The sequence below is a fragment of the Mobula birostris genome, chromosome 3, assembly GCF_030028105.1.
Source record: "Mobula birostris isolate sMobBir1 chromosome 3, sMobBir1.hap1, whole genome shotgun sequence".
NCBI lineage: Eukaryota > Metazoa > Chordata > Chondrichthyes > Myliobatiformes > Myliobatidae > Mobula > Mobula birostris.
The window spans coordinates 53255667-53272329 of record NC_092372.1 but is presented as its reverse complement, the minus strand read 5'-3'; the positions used below and the strand labels follow the sequence as shown (position 1 = coordinate 53272329).

The window sequence follows — 16663 nt, the reverse complement described above, 5'->3', positions numbered from 1 at the left end:
GTTTCTTTTCCTCCACTTAGTAATATGCTTAAATTCAGTGGATCATCGTGTCTGATCTGAGGTCATAGGCAGAAGAGAAAGGAGCGCCAGCCGGGTGATGCCAGAGGGTGCTGTGTGACTGCCGGCAGGCAGGCGAGAAGGCGGACCGACCCAACGCGCGCCAGCTCCCCCGCTGCTGGCGGGTGCCGGGCGGCCGCACCTCACACAAATGATAATAAATGCAGGAAAACAAGCAGGAATCACCTGTCTGTGCTTACAAGAGTGTGCCAACACATGAACAGACCTAGCGCAACCAAAACAATGCGCAACAGATTGGTATGGTGGCCCGGGAAATTTGAAATCAGTGCAGATTATCGAAGGAACTGGATTACAGGTAGTGGGATTAGTGAAAGTTGACATGTACTTTGTTTACAAAGTTGCAATGATTTCATATTGAATCCGAGACTTATTTATAGCAACAAAATGCTGGAGGAACTCAACAAGTCAGGCATCACCCAAGTACCTATGGGGAGAATAAACAAATATTTCAGGCTGAGACCCTTCACCAGGACTGGAAAGGAAGGAAAATAGAATAAAGTGGTGGAGGGGGGAGGGGGAGTAGGAAGCTGGATGGGGGAGGTGTGATGAAGTGAGAAGTGGTGAGGTGATTGGTGTAGAGCATAAAGGGTTTAAGAGCTGTCAAGTTTGTACGAGATGTCCTCCGCACCTTACAAATGCCTGACTTATGCACAGCCTGTATATACAAGTGTGCACTTGGGAGACCAGGGGATTGACTTGCCAGCCTCTGCAAGACATTGAAATATCAGCTGGAATTTTGCCTCAAACTCAAGAATACACTGAATTTAACACATCTGCATGTTTTGTGAATCCCATTAGAAGATGTGGTATTGGGGTGAACAGTGTTTTTTTTTAAATTAACATTGCACATGCAGGTCCCCTCCAAGACAAGCTTGGTGATGTGCAATACCATTTTTTTTTAAAAATTGAGAATGGCAAAATAAAATTCAAAAAGCTTCTCCAGTCTATCTATTCCCATCGGGCAATCCAATCTGCAGGCATCATCTGCCATGGGGAAACTGTTTACAACTTGTGAACCCTCATGGTTATGAACAGTTCTTAAGAACAGAATCCTGCAGTAACGTGGCCTTCTAATGTGCAAGTCCGATTACCACAGGAGTTAAGGCGAAATCCGTGAAGACTCCCAACAATGCAATTAAATTGTTGGATAATATTTAATAATTACTATGTGCCAGACCACAGCAATGACGGTGCAGGCAAACATTGAATGTGCAATCTCTGACTTCAATGTTTTTTTAAAGTGCATTCCTCAGATTAAGAGGCCAGTTTTAAAACTGATCCTGGCATTAGTGGAAAGGGAAAACTCTTGAGCCTATTAAGGAAAGAACCAGGCACTTAGAACTATAATAGCATATAGAAGAATCAACATGGAATCATGGAATAAAAAAAGAGACAAGGCAATTACAAGTGACAAGAGGTTTATTGTCATTTAGCTACACATATGTATCTAACATATATAATGTACCTAGAAACTGGACGTTTCTCCAAACTAGGGTGGAAAACACATAACGCACATTAACTTATGAAGGCAAGGATAAATCTACAGATAATCACACATAAATAACCAAAGTGCGTTAATATTAAATATTATAAGGTATGGAACTGGTTAACCAGTGACACTTTGAATATGATGCGACAGGGATTTCAGAAGCCTAATGGCCTTGGGGAAGAAACTGTTTCTCATCCTGACTGTTGTTTTTATGCATCGTACTCTCCTGCCTGATGGTAGAAAGTTAAAGAGGATGCTGACTAGATGGGTGGGATCCTTTATAATACTAAGGGCTGTGTGTGTGCAGTGCTCCTGATAAATATTCCTGATGGTCCTGAGACCCCTATGATCATCTCAGGTGTTCTCTCAGACCTTTGTAGGGACGCAAGGTCTGATGCTCAGCCACTCCCATGCCAGATGGAGATGCAACTTGTCAGGATGCTCTCAATAGTGCTCCTGTAAAACACAGTTAAGATAGAGGGTGGGAGCCTTGCATGCCTCAATCTTAGGAAATGGAAGCGCTGTTGTGCCTTCTTGTTCAGGGAGGCGATATTAAGGGACCAGGTGAGGTCATCCATGAAGTGAACTCCTGGGAACTTGGCGCACTTAACTCTTTCCAGAGGAGCAAGTATTCGCCCCTGTGGGGGGAGGAGTGTGTGGCTTGTCTGCACTTTCCTGAAGTCCACAATTCCCTTTTCTTCTTCACATTCAGGCTGAGGTTGTTCTTCTCCCCACACCAATCCACCAACCATTCCACTTCCTCTCTATACTCTGCCTTGTCATCGCTCTTGATGAGGCCAACCACTGTTGTGTCATCCACGAACTTGATAACATGGTTTGAGCTGGATCCTGCAACAGTCAGTGGATTTACCATAGATGCTATACAAACAATTAATTACTGCGATTGCCTTGAACAGAAATTAAACAAAGTGTGCCTATATACTCAACTTTGAAAATGGAACTACAGTTCTTCAACATTAAAGTCCAGCAGCTCCACACTTCCCACAACTATGGACACCACAATTTACATCAATGCAATTTTGAAACAATATGGACCAATTTACAAAATTCAAGTTTACCATCTATTATACTTCCTACAGCTTCAGAACATCGGTTATGTTAGACAATGTGAATTTTTCCTGTTAAAGTATCACAATGTACCAAATGCACAAGTCACAATACATCATCGATCAAGTCTTGTACATTCACATGCAAATCATTTGTACAAATAATGAATAACAAGAGTCACAATACCAATCCCTATGGCATAACACCAGTCAGTCTCCACTCCATAAGACATAAATGAAGAATTAGGCCATTAAGCCCATCAAATCTGGTCAGCCATACAATCATGACTGATTTTCCTTCTCATTCCCACAGGATCTTCTCAAATCTTCTCTATGCCCTCTCCAATGCCAGCACATCCTTTCTTACATAAGCAGGGCACAAATGGTCACAATATTTCAAATGTGGAATTCTTTTTATTAACTCTTGAATCTTTTTTTAAAAAATCTTTGGTTTTATACACTAGTTCTAGTAAATGGCAGGTCACAGCTCAGACTTTAAGGTTCTTAAGAATGGTTTTGAGGACAGAGCTGATAGATACCAGGTTAGTGTTTAGGGCCAGGGATGTGGGGGAAATTTGAGGATTGGCCAGAGTCTTAGGCCTCTGCTCAGCATTCAAAGGCCAGTGATGTAAATGTGGTCAAATGTGGGGCCAACAGATCAGAGAGGATGGGGCTGGTGGTCTCTGCCCAGAGCCTAGAGCTCAGGTCCTCATCAGCAAGTCCTTGCTTGAAACTGAAGATCGAAGCCTGAAGGTTGATCAGAAGTCGAGGCCCGACGGCTGAAGCCTTGAGTATGTCAATCTGAGAGTCCACCAGGGAAGTTAGAGGCCCGGTGTCTCTTAATTCATGAGACAGCTGGAAAATGAAGATGGCCTATCCTGGGGTTAGAGGACTGTGTACAGTATGCATGTGGGTGAGGAGGGAGGGAGGAATGGGGCTTGTTTTGCTGTTGTTGCTTTGTCACTTAGTACGTTCTGTTTTGTTTCGTTCTGCCGAGCATACTGTGCAAGCATTGTTGGTGCCTGAAAGTGTGGTTACACTGCAGGCTGACCCAACACATCCATGGGTGTGTTGGTTGTTAATGCAAGTGACGCATTTCACTGTATGTTTCACATACACGTGATAAATATCAATCTTGTTGTTTGTATAACAACCTGCACCCACCACTCTGTTTCCTACCTCCAAGTCAATGGTGGTAGCTCCATTGACTGGAGGTAGGAAATAAACTAGCTTTCCCTGAATTCCATTGGACCTGACCTTTCCGAACAGCAGGCTATGCTGGACATTGTCAAAGGCCTTACAAAAGTCCAAATAGACAACATCCACTGCCCTACCCTCATCCATTACTTTGGTTACCTCTTCAGAGCTCTTAAAGATTCATCAAGCATGACTTCACAGAGCCATGCTGATTCCTCCAAATCAGATTTAATCCAACTGCTGGTAGATCCTGTCCCTCAGTCGTTCCAGTAGCTTCCCTATCACTGGTATCAAGGTTGACTGGCCTGCAGTTCCCTGGCTTGTCCTCACTCCCTTTCCTGAACAGAACACTTGCCATCTTTCAGTCTTTGGGAACTTCACAAGTGGAACAATGAACCAAATACCTCTGCGAGGCCTTCTGCAATTTCTCCTCTAGTCTTCTATAGAGTTAAAGATGTACTTTATCAGGTCCTGGAGATTTATCCATCTTAATATACACTAAATCCAAAAATACATACTCCCTGGTAATATGAATTTTCTCCAAAACCTCTACTTATTTCTCTCATCTTAAGCAACCATGACTCTCTCCTCAGCGAACAATGCAAATATTTAAGAATCCCACCCATATTCTGCAATACCAGACATAGGTAGCCCTGTTGATCTTTATGAGAGACTCATGTTCCCTAGCTATCCTTTTACTCTTAAAATATCTATAGAGCCCCTTGGGATTTTCCTTACATTATCTGCCAGATTCATCTTATAGCTTCTGCTTGCCCTCCTGATTTTCTTAATAGTATCCTAATCTTTTTGTAGTCAGCATAGGACTCACTTGTTCCCAGCCTCCCAAACTCAATGTATACTTCCTTCTTAACCAAAGTCTCAATATCTGTCATCAGCTAAGGTTCCTTAAATTTGCCACGTTTGAGTTTCAGCCTAACAGTACTCTTACTATCTCACTTTTAAAAGCATCTCACTTGCCATTCGCTCCAATCCCTTGAAATAGGTTCCTCCAACCAACCTCCACTGGAACGTGCCCAATTCCCTCAAAATTTGCTCTGCTCCAGTTTAGGACCCTAACCTGTGTACCTGTCCTATCATTTTGCATCTTAAAACTAATACATTTACAGTCACTAGTCTCTGTCAATTTACCTACCCTTTGTTCCCCAAGGGCAAGTCAAATATTACACTGTCTCAAGGGCATATGTACTTTGACTCAAGAAAGTTTCCTGAACACATTTCATAAATTCCAATCCACTGAGGCGTTTTGGGAGGCCCAGTCAATAACGTGGAAATGAAAATCTCCCACTAATATAATCCTGCTATTCGTACAACCAGGAGCAATTTCTCTACACACCTGCTCCTCAAATTTCACTGACTGTAGTGGAGTTGCATTACAGACCTCCCAAAAGTGAAACCACTTCCCAAAAGCACAAACAACCTCCAGGCTAGCAATCACTAGGTTGCTGTCTATGCCACATGCCAATAAGGGTAAGAATAGGACAATTTGGCAGATGAATAACTGTTGAACTGGTGCAGGGGACAGGGTTTCAGATTTCTGGATCATTAGGATCTCTTCTGGGGAAGGTATGACTTCTACAAAAAGGGACGGGTTAAACCTGAACTCAAAGGAGACCAGTATCTTCATGGGCAGATTTGCTAGAACTGTTGGGATGGGTTTAAACTGAGTTAGCAAGGGGATGGGAAACTAAGTGGGAGGTCTGAGGATGGGGTCGTTGGTATACAAGCAGACGCAGTAGGTAGTGAGACTTTGAGGAAAGACGGGCTGATGACAGCAAAATTGCAGGCAGTGAGATGAGTTGCAGTGTAACAGGGAAACAGAATCAAATAGGTTGATGGATACAGGACTGAAGGTTATATTTGAATAAATGCCGTATATGAATTAAGGTAGATGTTCTTATAGCGCGGTTAGAGACTGGCAGGTATAATGCTGTGAGCATCAGTCATGGCTGAAAGATTATAGCTGGGAGCCAAACTTCCAAGGATACATATTTATTCAGAAGGACAGGCAGGTATGAAGAAAGGATGGCATGGCTCTGCAGGCAGAGAAATGAAATAAAGTACTAAAAGGAGGTGATGAAGGATCAGAAAATGTAGAATTGTTGTAGGTAGAATTAAGAAACTGAAAGGGTAAAAAGACCCTGATGGGAGTTATATACAGGCCTCCAAATGGTGGCCAGGATATGGGATACAAAATAACAGGAGATAGAAAATAAATGTTAAAAGGACAATGTTACAATAGTCATGGGGGACTTCAATATATAGGTAGATTGGGAAGATCAGGTTGGTGCTGATTTTGAGTAATGAGATAATTTGTAGAATGCATACAAGATGCCTTTTAGAGCAGTTTGTGGTTAAGTCCACTGGCATATCAACTATTCTGGATTGGTGGTGTGTCATGAATCGGATTTAATGAGGGAACTTAAGGTAAAGGAATTCTGAGGAGATAATTATTGAAGTTGCCCTGCAATTTGAATGGGAGAAGCTAAAGTCAAACGTATCAGTAAAAAATTCCAGAGGCATGCGAGAAGAGCTGACCGAAGTTGGTTAGATAGGGGTATTAGCAGGGATGACGGCAGAGCGGCCGTGGCTGGAGTTTCTGGGAACAATTCAGAACATGCAGGATATATTCCATGAAAGTATTCTAAAGACAAGAGGACACAACTGTGGATGACAAGTCAAAGCCAACAAAGCAAAAGAGTGTATATTTAATAGAGCAAAAATTAGTGGGGTTAGAGGATTGAGCAGCTTTTAAAAACCAATAGAAGACAACTAAAATGCCATAAGTAAAAAGATGAAATGAAGCTAAGCTAGGCAATATCCAAGATAACAAGTTTTTCCAGATGTATAAAGAGTAAAAGAGTAGATATGGGATTGCTGGAAAATGACACTGGAGCAATAGTATAGGGAAAGGAAATGGTGGACGAACTAAGTATTTTGCATCAGTCTTCACTGTGAAAAACTAGCAGTATGCAGGATATTCAAGAGTGTCAGGGTGTGGAAAAGAGCGCAGTTGCTATAAACAGGGAGAATGTGCTTGGAATGCTGAAATGTCTGAAGGTAGATAGGTCACCTGGACCAGATGGATTACACCTGAGGGTTCTGAAAGAGGTAGCTGGAGAGACTGTGGAGGCATTAATGTTTCAAGAATCACTAGACTCTTCACTAGAAAATTCCAAATGTCGCTTCACTTTTCAAGAAGGGATTGAGGCAGAAGAAAGGAAACTATAGGCCAGTGAGTCTGACCTCAATGGTTGGGAAGATTTTGGAGGCAATTGTTAAGGGCGAGTTTTCAGGGTATTTGAGGCACATGAGAACAGTCACTCCTTTGCTTGCATCTTCAGAAACAGCTCTACTTCTATCTTTAATATCTTTTTTTTTCTCCTTTTCAGGGTTCTTTTGAAGACCCTGACTTCAGTTCTTTGTGGAAATGGGACCTGCTCGCAGGGCCTCAACTGGTCATTTTTCGATATGCCAAGGACGCAGCCTAGGAGACCAGGGTGCTGGATTTTCATGGCTGTGGAGGTGGGCAGATTAGAGGTTGGTGCTGCCAGTGAAAACCGGTGTGTTGTGTGAGTACATGGAAGATCAAAAGCAGCTGGACAAGTTCTTTAGGCACAGAGCTCAGAAAAAGCAGAACAGACTTGACACCATAAATCAGCGAGTTGTTTTTGTTATGTCTCCCCTCTCGCTGTAAAACGGGGACACCTCTTTTTCCTTTATTAGGGAGAGAGCGAGCCTGAGGTATGTCGAATTACTGGGTGAACGAGTAGGATGTATATTGTATACATTTCTCTGACATTAAATGTACCTATTGATACAATGGACTAAAGTCACCCTGGTTTCCTCAAAGGAAAATCTTGCCTGACAGATCTGATGGAATCCTTTGAGGAAATAACAAGTGGGATAGACAAAGGAGAATCGGTACATGTTATGTGTACTTGGATTTTCCAAGAGGGCTTAAAGAAGATGCTACTACTGGTGTCCCACAGCGGTCAGTATCAGTTCTGCTTCTTTTTACATTGAACGTCAATAATTTGAATGACAGAATTAATAGCCTTGTGCCCAAGTTTGTGGATGACATGAAGATAGGTACAGTGGCAGGTAGTGTTGAGGAAGCAGGAAGGCTGAAGAAATAGTGGCATGCAAAAGTTTGGGCCCCCGGTCAAAATTTCTATTACTGTGAATAGTTAAGTGAGTAGAAGATGAACTGATCTCCAAAAGTCAAAGTTAAAGATGAAACATTCTTTTCAATATTTTAAGATTAGTGTATTATTTTTGTTTTGTACAATTTTAGAGTGGGGGGAGGGAAGGAGAACCACGCAAAGTTTTGGACACCCCAAGAGATTTGAGCTCTCAGATACTTTACCAAGGTCTCAGACCTTAATTAGCTTGTTAGGGCTATGGCTTGTTCAGTCATCATTAGCAAAGGCCAGATGATGCAAATTTCAAAGCTTTATAAATATTCTGACTCCTCAAACCTTGTCCCAACAATGAGCAGCCATGGGCTCCTCTAAGCAGCTGCCTAGCACTGAAAATTAAAATAAATGATGCCCACCCAAAGCAGGAGAAGGCTATAAGATAGCAAAGCATTTTCAGGTAGCCATTTCCTCAGTTCGTAATCTAATTAAGAAATGGCAGTTAACAACAACAGTGGAGGTCAAGTTGAGGTCTGGAAGACCAAGAAAACTTTCCGAGAGAACTGCACGTAGGATTGCTAGAAAGGCAAATCAAAACCCCTGTTTGACTGCAGAAGACCCTCAGGAAGATTTAGCACACTCTGGAGTGGTGCTGCACTGTTCTACTATGCAGCGACAACTGCACAAATGTGACCTTTCTGGAAGAGTCATCAGAAGAAAACCTTTCCTGCGTCCTCACCACAAAATTCAGCGTCAGAAGTTTGCAAGGAACATCTAAACAAGCCTGATGCATTTTGGAAACAAGTCCTGTGGACTTAAGTTAAAATAGAACTTTTTGGCCGCAATGAGCAAAGGTATGTTTGGAAGAAAAAAGGGTGCAGAGTTTCATGAAAAGAACACCTCTCCAACTCTTAAGCACGGGGGTGGATTGATATGCTTTGGGCTTGTGTTGCAGCCAGCGGCATGGGGAACATTTCACTGGTAGAGGGAAGTATGAATTCAATTAAATACCGGCTAATTCTGGAAGCAAACATCACACCGTCTGTAAAAAAGCTGAAGATGAAAAGAGTATGGCTTCTACAACAGGATAATGATCCTAAACACACCTCAAAATCCACAATGGACTACCTCAAGAGGCACAAGCTGAAGGTTTTGCCATGGCCCTCACAGTCCCCCGAACTAAACATCACCGAAAATCTGTGGCTAGACCTCAAAAGAGCAGTACATGAAAGACAGCTCAAGAATCTCAGAATTATAAGCCTTTTGCAAGGAAGAATAGGCGAAAATCCCCCAAACAAGAATTGAAAGGCTCTTAGCTGGCTACAGAAAGCATTTACAAGCTGTGATCTTGCCAAAGGGGATGTTACTAAGTACTGACCATGCAGGGTGCCCAAACTTTTGCTTCAGGCCCTTTTCCTACTTTGTTATTTTGGAACTGTAAAAGATGGAAATAAAAAAAGTAATCTTGCTTAAAATATTAAAGAAATGAGTCATCTTTAACTTTATGCCTTTTGGAAATCAGGTCATCTTTTACTCGCTTAGCTATTCACAGTAACAGAAATTTTGACTAGGGGTGCCCAAACTTTTGCATGCCACTGTACTTAAGATGAGGAAAATGTGCAAAGAGATGGCAGATGGAATACAGCATCAGGAAGTGTAGTCCTGCATTTCGGTCATCATCAGGTGCCATGCCCAGTTTGAGCTCTGACTGCCATGGCCCACACACTCCTGTTTCGGGTCAAGTGGATCAATTCATTGGTATTCATTTCCAGTTCTCTGGCTGCTGTCTCCATCATCATTTGTCTTTGTCTTCCTCTTGCTCTCTTCCCTTCAATCTTTCCCATAATTACCGTGCATTCTAACTCCTCTTTCCTAATCATGTCCAATGAAGTTACGTTGCCTTTTCATCTCATTATTTCTGTGTTTGCTCTGTTCATGACATCATTAGATATTCATTTTGTCCATGATATTCTTTGCATCCTCCTCAACAACCACATCTCTGCTGCTTCAATTTGTTTCTTCATGTTACTTGTATTGTCCAGCATTGAGCCATATAACATAACTGCATAAACGTAACATTTCAGTACTGAGGCGGGTTGTTATGCCGAGTTTAGTATTGGTTAGTATATTTTTCCACTCTCGTAAAGGTGTCTTTCGCCGTCCCTATTCTTCTTTTGATGTCCATGTTGCACCTGCCATCTGATGCCACCCAGCTTCTTAAGTGGCAAAAGTTCTGTAATTGTTTTATGTCTTCCCCATTTATTCTCAGCCTGCAGATAGGATTCTCCTTCTTTTTGGATATCACCACACATTGTCTTTTTGCAACTGACAGATAGACCCATTTTTGCACTTTCTTCAACAACGGTATCAAGTTTTGTAGTTCTTCCTCCATTCTTGCAATTAACAGCGTCAGGTGGAGGTCTTTCGAATCTAGATCTAGAGTTTCCTGTAATATTTCAAATAACTTATTGTGCTTCACTTTATCAAATACTTTTGTGTAGTCGATAAAACAAAAATCTTTTTGCACTTGAATAGCTCGCTCTGATAGTATCCTTAACATCAATAATGCATTTCTTGTACCTTTGTATTTCACAAAACCACATTGCCCTTTACCTATTTCAGCTTGTGTGTCTTACTTTTAGCTCGTCATCAAAATTCTTAGAAGTATCCTGACGATATAACTCATTAAACTTATGGTTCTATGTAATTGACATTCTATTGCTCCAGGTTTCTTAGGAAGAGTAATAAATACTGATTTTTTTCATTTCTTCTGGTATTATTCCAGTCTCACTTTGGTAGAAGGAATAAAAGCACAGAATATTTTCTAAATGGAAAGATACTTTTTTAAAAAAAATCCAGAGGTACAAAGCGACTTGGGAGTCCTTGAGCAGGATTCCCTAAAGGTTAACTTGAAGGCTAAATCAGTGGTGAAGGCGGCAAACACAATGCTGGCATTCATTTTGAGAAGATTAGAATATTAGATTATGAGGACACACAGTCCTCTTTTATTGTCATTTAGTAATGCATGCATTAAGAAATGATACAATGTTTCTCCAGAACAGTATCACAGAAACACATGACAAACCGACTGGAAAAACTGACAAAAACCACGATTATAACATATAGTTACAAAGGTGCAAACCAATACCGTAATTTGATAAAGAACAGACCATGGCACGGTAAAAGTCTCAAAGTCTCTCGAAAGTCCCATCATCTCATGCAGATGGTGAACCTCCAGCTCCGCAAACTTGCCGATGCAGCATCCTGGAAGCATCTGACCACAGTCCGACTCCGAGTCCGTCCAAAAACTCTGAGCCTCCGACCAGCTCTCCGACACAGAGCACCATCTTTGCCGAGGGCTTCGAACCCAGCCCCGGCAACAGGCAATAGGCAAAGCTGAAGATTTGGGGCCTTCCCCTCTGGAGATTCTCAATCACACAGTAGCAGCGGCAGCGAAGCGGGCATTTCAGAAGTTTCTCCAGGTGTTCCTCCACGCTCCTTATGGCTGTCTCCATCAAATCAGGATTGTGCACAGCCCCTAGTTAACACATTATATCATTCAGAACGGCCGCACACGCTGCATCGCGCCATCTTCTCCTCCCTCCTCCTATAAAAGCAAAGATATAATGCTGAGGCTTTATAAGGCACTGGTGAGGCCTCACTTGGGAACACTGAGCAGTTTTAGGCCCTTTATCTGAGAAAGAGCATACTGACTTTGGACAAGATTCAAACGAGGTTCACAAAAATGATTCTGGGATTGAAAGGCTTATCATCTGATGAACATTTAATGGCGCTGGGCCTGTACTCACTGGAATTTAGAAGAATGAGAGTGGATCTCATTGAAACCTGCCAAATGTTGAAAGGCTTAGATAGAGTGGATGAGGAGTGGATGAGGAGAGGATGTTTCCTCCAGTGTGTCCTTTAGGACCAGTGGGTACAACTGCAGAATAGAGCAGGGGCTCCCAAACTAGGGTCCACAGTGCCCTCAGTTAATGTCATAGTCATACTTTATTGATTCCGGGGGAAATTAGTTTTTGTTACAGTTGTACCATAAATAATAAATAGTAATAAACCATCAATAGTTAAATAGTAATATGTAACTTATGCCAGTAAATTATGAAATAAGTCCAGGACCAGCCTATTGGCTCAGGGTGTCTGACCTTCCAAGGAAGGAGTTGTAAAGTTTGATGGCCGCAGTTAATGGTAGGGCACATAGCATAAAAAGGTTGGTTGGGAACCCTTGGAATAGAAGAAAGTCCATTTAAAATGAAGAGGAATTTCTTTCTCCAGGTGGTGAATCTGTGGAATTCTTTGCCATAGGCAGCTGTGGAGGCCTGGTTATTGAGTGTGTTTAAGGAGGTGGTTCATAGATAAGTCAGGGCATGAATAGTTATAGGGAGAAGGCAGGAGAATGGGGTTGAGGGGGAAATGATCAGCCATGATGAAATGGTGGAGCAGACTCAGGCTATTCGGCCCAATGTCTTATGGCCTTGTCCCAAAGTTCTACTATGTCCTCACAGAATGTCATTTCTAAGCAATGCTCATGTCCTCCCTTACCTCCTCCATGTGTCTGTAGCAGCTGTACCCTGGGACATTGAGCTACCAGTCCTGTGTTCCACTCAGCTACATTTCTGTTATGGCTATAACATCCCAGTCCCCCCAAAAGCCAATCCACACTGAGTTTGTACCCTTTGCCTCTTAAACTTGTGCACTGATATAAATGCACTTTAAATATCTTTCCTCTCTTTACCGTGGCCCCTAGCTATCCTAATCACTCAACTTGCTCTTGCTGGCTACTGCTTCCACCCCACCCCCCATAACCTATTCCTGTGCAGAGTCCTTCACCCCAGTCAATCAAGTTTAAACTCTCCCATTTAGCACTAGTAACTGTCTTTGCAATGATATTTCCCTCTCCCCCCCCCAACCCAACTGGCTTATGTGCAACCCATTATCTCTCAGAGGAGAAGCCAATTGTCCAAAATCCCAAATCACTGTTCCCCACACCAGCTCCTTAGCCACACATTCATATGTTGCATTATTTCTGACCTAACCACTAAGTGGCACAACTGGTAATCTGCAAATCATTACCCTCGAGGCGTACTTCTTAAGAATTTCTTCTCTGCTTCAAAACATTAAGCAATATTACTATAACTTGAAGTGTTGAATTTGCTTAGTTCAACCCATTTATTTTGAATATTGTTATTGTACTACAAAAGTTACTTTTCAAAAATTTTAATTGTTCCAAGGCTAAAAAGAACCTGAGGTTTCAAATGTGCTTAGCAGAGTGTTTTCATCCTTCATGTGGTTTAAAACAAAGTACTTGAAGCCTGATCAATATTCTGATCACTGAGACAGAATAACTTGTGGTTTACAATGCAAGTGGTCATCAAAACCTCAAGGATAACAGAGTACATGGTGCACATTTGACCAAATGGAACACACAAGGCATTGCTCAGTCCTCACTTTGAAACATGGGGTGCAGTTTTGGGACCCATATGTAAGAAAGGGTGTGCTGGTATTAGAAAGGGTGCAGAGAAGGTTCATGAGAATGATTTATGAAACGAAAAGGTTAACCCATAAGTAGGATTTGATAGCCCTTGCCCTGTTCTTGCTGGAGTTTAGAAGAATGAGTGGGGATCTCATTGAAGCCTATTGAATATTTAAAGGCCTAGATAAGAGTGGAAGTGGAGAGAACATCTCCTATAGCGGGGGAGTCCAGAGGGCACAGCCTCAGAATACAAGGATGCCACTTCAGAACAGATGAGGGATTTCTTTAGCCAGAGGGTGGTGAATCTGTGGCATACTTTGCCACGGATGACTGTGGAGGCCGAGTCATGGGGTATGTTTACAGTGGATGCTAATAGGTTCTTCATTAGAAAGCATGTCAAAGGTTACAGGAAAAAGGCAGGAGGAATAATGTTTAAAGGGATAACAAATCAGCCATGAGAGAATGACACAGTAGACTCGATGGTCCAAGTGGCCTGTGCTCCTGTGTCTTTCGGCCGAGGACAATGAAAGTGTATTGTTCAACAGCAGTACATCGGTTTTTCCAACAGACTGTATGGTCATGATCAATTTCAAATGGCCTTTGACAGAGAATGACCATTTAACTCTACAATACACTAGTGTTTGAATTGACAATTCAGTGTGAACTTGTTTCCCTTCTCAACACGATTTAAAAAAACTGAAACCATTTCCCATAGATGAGTTCTAACCCTTTGACTTAATAACTATAAGTGAAGATTGCAAAGGAAATACAAAACACAAGGCAAAGTATACTTGTGAGACATGTTACCACCATTATAGAAATGCACATGGCCACATTGCAAATTGAATGCACCATAAAAATGTACTATCAGACTACAACTGTTTGCCTCCATTTGGAGATAAAATACCAATCTATGAACTCCACCCAGGTGAACATTACAACAGGATATACTAAATAATCTAAAACTTTACTTGGAAATAAGGCAGTTGCTCAATTGCAACAGGAACACTGTTACATTTTCTTGGGTGACATCTTGCTTGTTACACCATACAAACAGACAACCAACTGATAAGTAGCCAGCACAAAGTTCAGCTGCTTTGTAGCAATTAGTGCAAACCCACAAAACATTTGGCAGTTGTTCGAAAGCCAATCCTTACTAATGTTTCTGAAATGCAACTTAAAGCAATAGAAATGAGCCAATAATTAACCAAACCTTTAGCAGCATCAAATGTCATTCGATAATGAATTTATTAAAATGTCAGCTTATGTTTTAAAGCCTCGTTCTCATTTCATTTGCGAAGGTAAATTGTTTTTACACTTTTTTCCCCATTAACATTAAGTTCAACTTTATCCGATAGGGATTAATACAGTTCATATTTATATTTTGTATAACAAGCTGCTACCTTCCAATACAATTAGAATTGATAACTGCTTTTAATATTCTAAAAAAAATTTGATGTCCAAGAATGTAACTGACTTAAATGAGCAGAAAAGTTAACAAAAATTTCTACTGTACATCAATTTGAACCTTCATAATTATTAATCAGAAAGAAAATGGAAACAAAGATTTAGACATTGTTTATGAACAATGCTGGAAACACACAAAATGCTGGCAGAATTCTGCCCATCAGGCAGCACCTATGGAAAAAGTAAATAGTGGACAATTCAGGACCAGATGTTTCACCAGAACTGGAAAGGGGGAAGATACAGGAATAAAAGGTAGGGAGAGGGAAAGGACAAACTAAAATATGTGAAACCAGGTGTGCAGGAAAGGTATAGGGCTAGAGAGGAAAGAATCTAATAGGCAAGGAGAGTGAACCATAGGAGTAAGGGAAGGAGGAGCACTTGGTAAGGTGATAGGCCAATGAAGATGCCTGAGTGGGGGGGGGGGAAGAGAGAAGAGAGAGGAGAGAGAGAGACAGAAGGGGGAGAAAAAAAAGTACTGGAAAGAAATCTTCCATGCCATCAGGTTGGAGGCTTCCTAGATGGAATATGAGGTCTTGCTCTTCCACCCTAAGAATGGTTGCACTGTGGCAGAAGAGGGGGCCATCTGTGGACCGACATTATCGGAAGGGGAATGAGAATGGGAATTAAAATGGGTAGCCACCGGGAAATCACGTTTTTTTTTGCATATGCAGCGGAGGTGCTCGACAAAGCGGTCTCACTAATATAGAGGAGGCCACATTGGGAGCACCAGATACAACAGATGACCCCAACAGATTCCAGGGTGAAGTGTGGTCTCACCAGAAAGGACTGTTTGGGGCCCAAAATGGAGGTAGTCCTAAAGAGGGGTCTGAGCCCGGAGACGTCGACTGTTCATTCACTTCCATAGCTGTTGCTTGACCTACTGAGTTCTTCCATCATTTTGTGTGCGTTGTTTTCACGCTCACCTCCCACACGTTTCACTGGTGGCGCCCATAACCAATTCAAAGCACCTGTTCGCCAGCCGTCGCATCCGCTGGCCCCGCAGTGGCGACTAAGAACTGGCGCACGTTTAAGTTAGTTCCCACCACCTGGTTTGTTAAATCGCGTTCAGCAGATATAGGCTGAAAACTCAGAAAAAAAACACACCCAAAAACCTACTGTCGCAATGGGAAAACGACGGGAATTCAGGGGACAGAATATAGTTTTTGCATGTAAATACCTGATAAGAAACGTAGTACCTCGCATTCAGAAATAATACTTCAAATTATGCCAGAGCAGGCCATGATATATGTGCGTACAGACTCAATTCCTCCTGACTAGCTCAGCAGCTGAGTGTAACAGACCTTTGCCCTGCCTGGCCGGTAGGAAATGAAGTCTCGGCGAGCTGCAGTGCGCGTCCCCCGGAGCCGCTCCACCTGTGAAAGCCCGTGTCCCACGTGGACTCCCTCTTCCAGCCGTGGCGACCTTTGGTAAACTGATGTGTCCTTTCTCGAAGCGCTTGGGAGGGGGTGGCGTCGCGAAACCTCCTCTCAAGATCGACGCAGCTTTTCTGACTGCTAAATCCTGCGAAAAATATTTTGTTACGATTATGTCCCCCCCCCCACAATACTTTTTGAGAAGCCTTATGTAGAATTGTTGCAAGAAGATTTCAGATAATGTCAATGAAAACAGCGCATTAAATAAACGATTTAGGGCGAAGGAAAATAAAATTGCATTTTTGTAGTACCATTTATATCTCAGGAGGTCAAGAGACAATAAAACA

At 42.1% G+C, this 16663-nt stretch overlaps 1 protein-coding gene across 1 annotated transcript in view; it reads right to left on the bottom strand.

Moving 5' to 3' along the window:
• The window catches only part of mtus1b (microtubule associated tumor suppressor 1b), a 170901-nt gene extending 154535 nt beyond the window's left edge, over positions 1–16366 (bottom strand). Inside the window, exon 1 of the mRNA XM_072252638.1 lies at positions 16121–16366. The gene's annotated coding sequence lies outside the window, so the exon portion shown is untranslated. The remainder of the gene's footprint in view (positions 1–16120) is intronic.
• Positions 16367–16663: the final 297 nt, after the last annotated feature.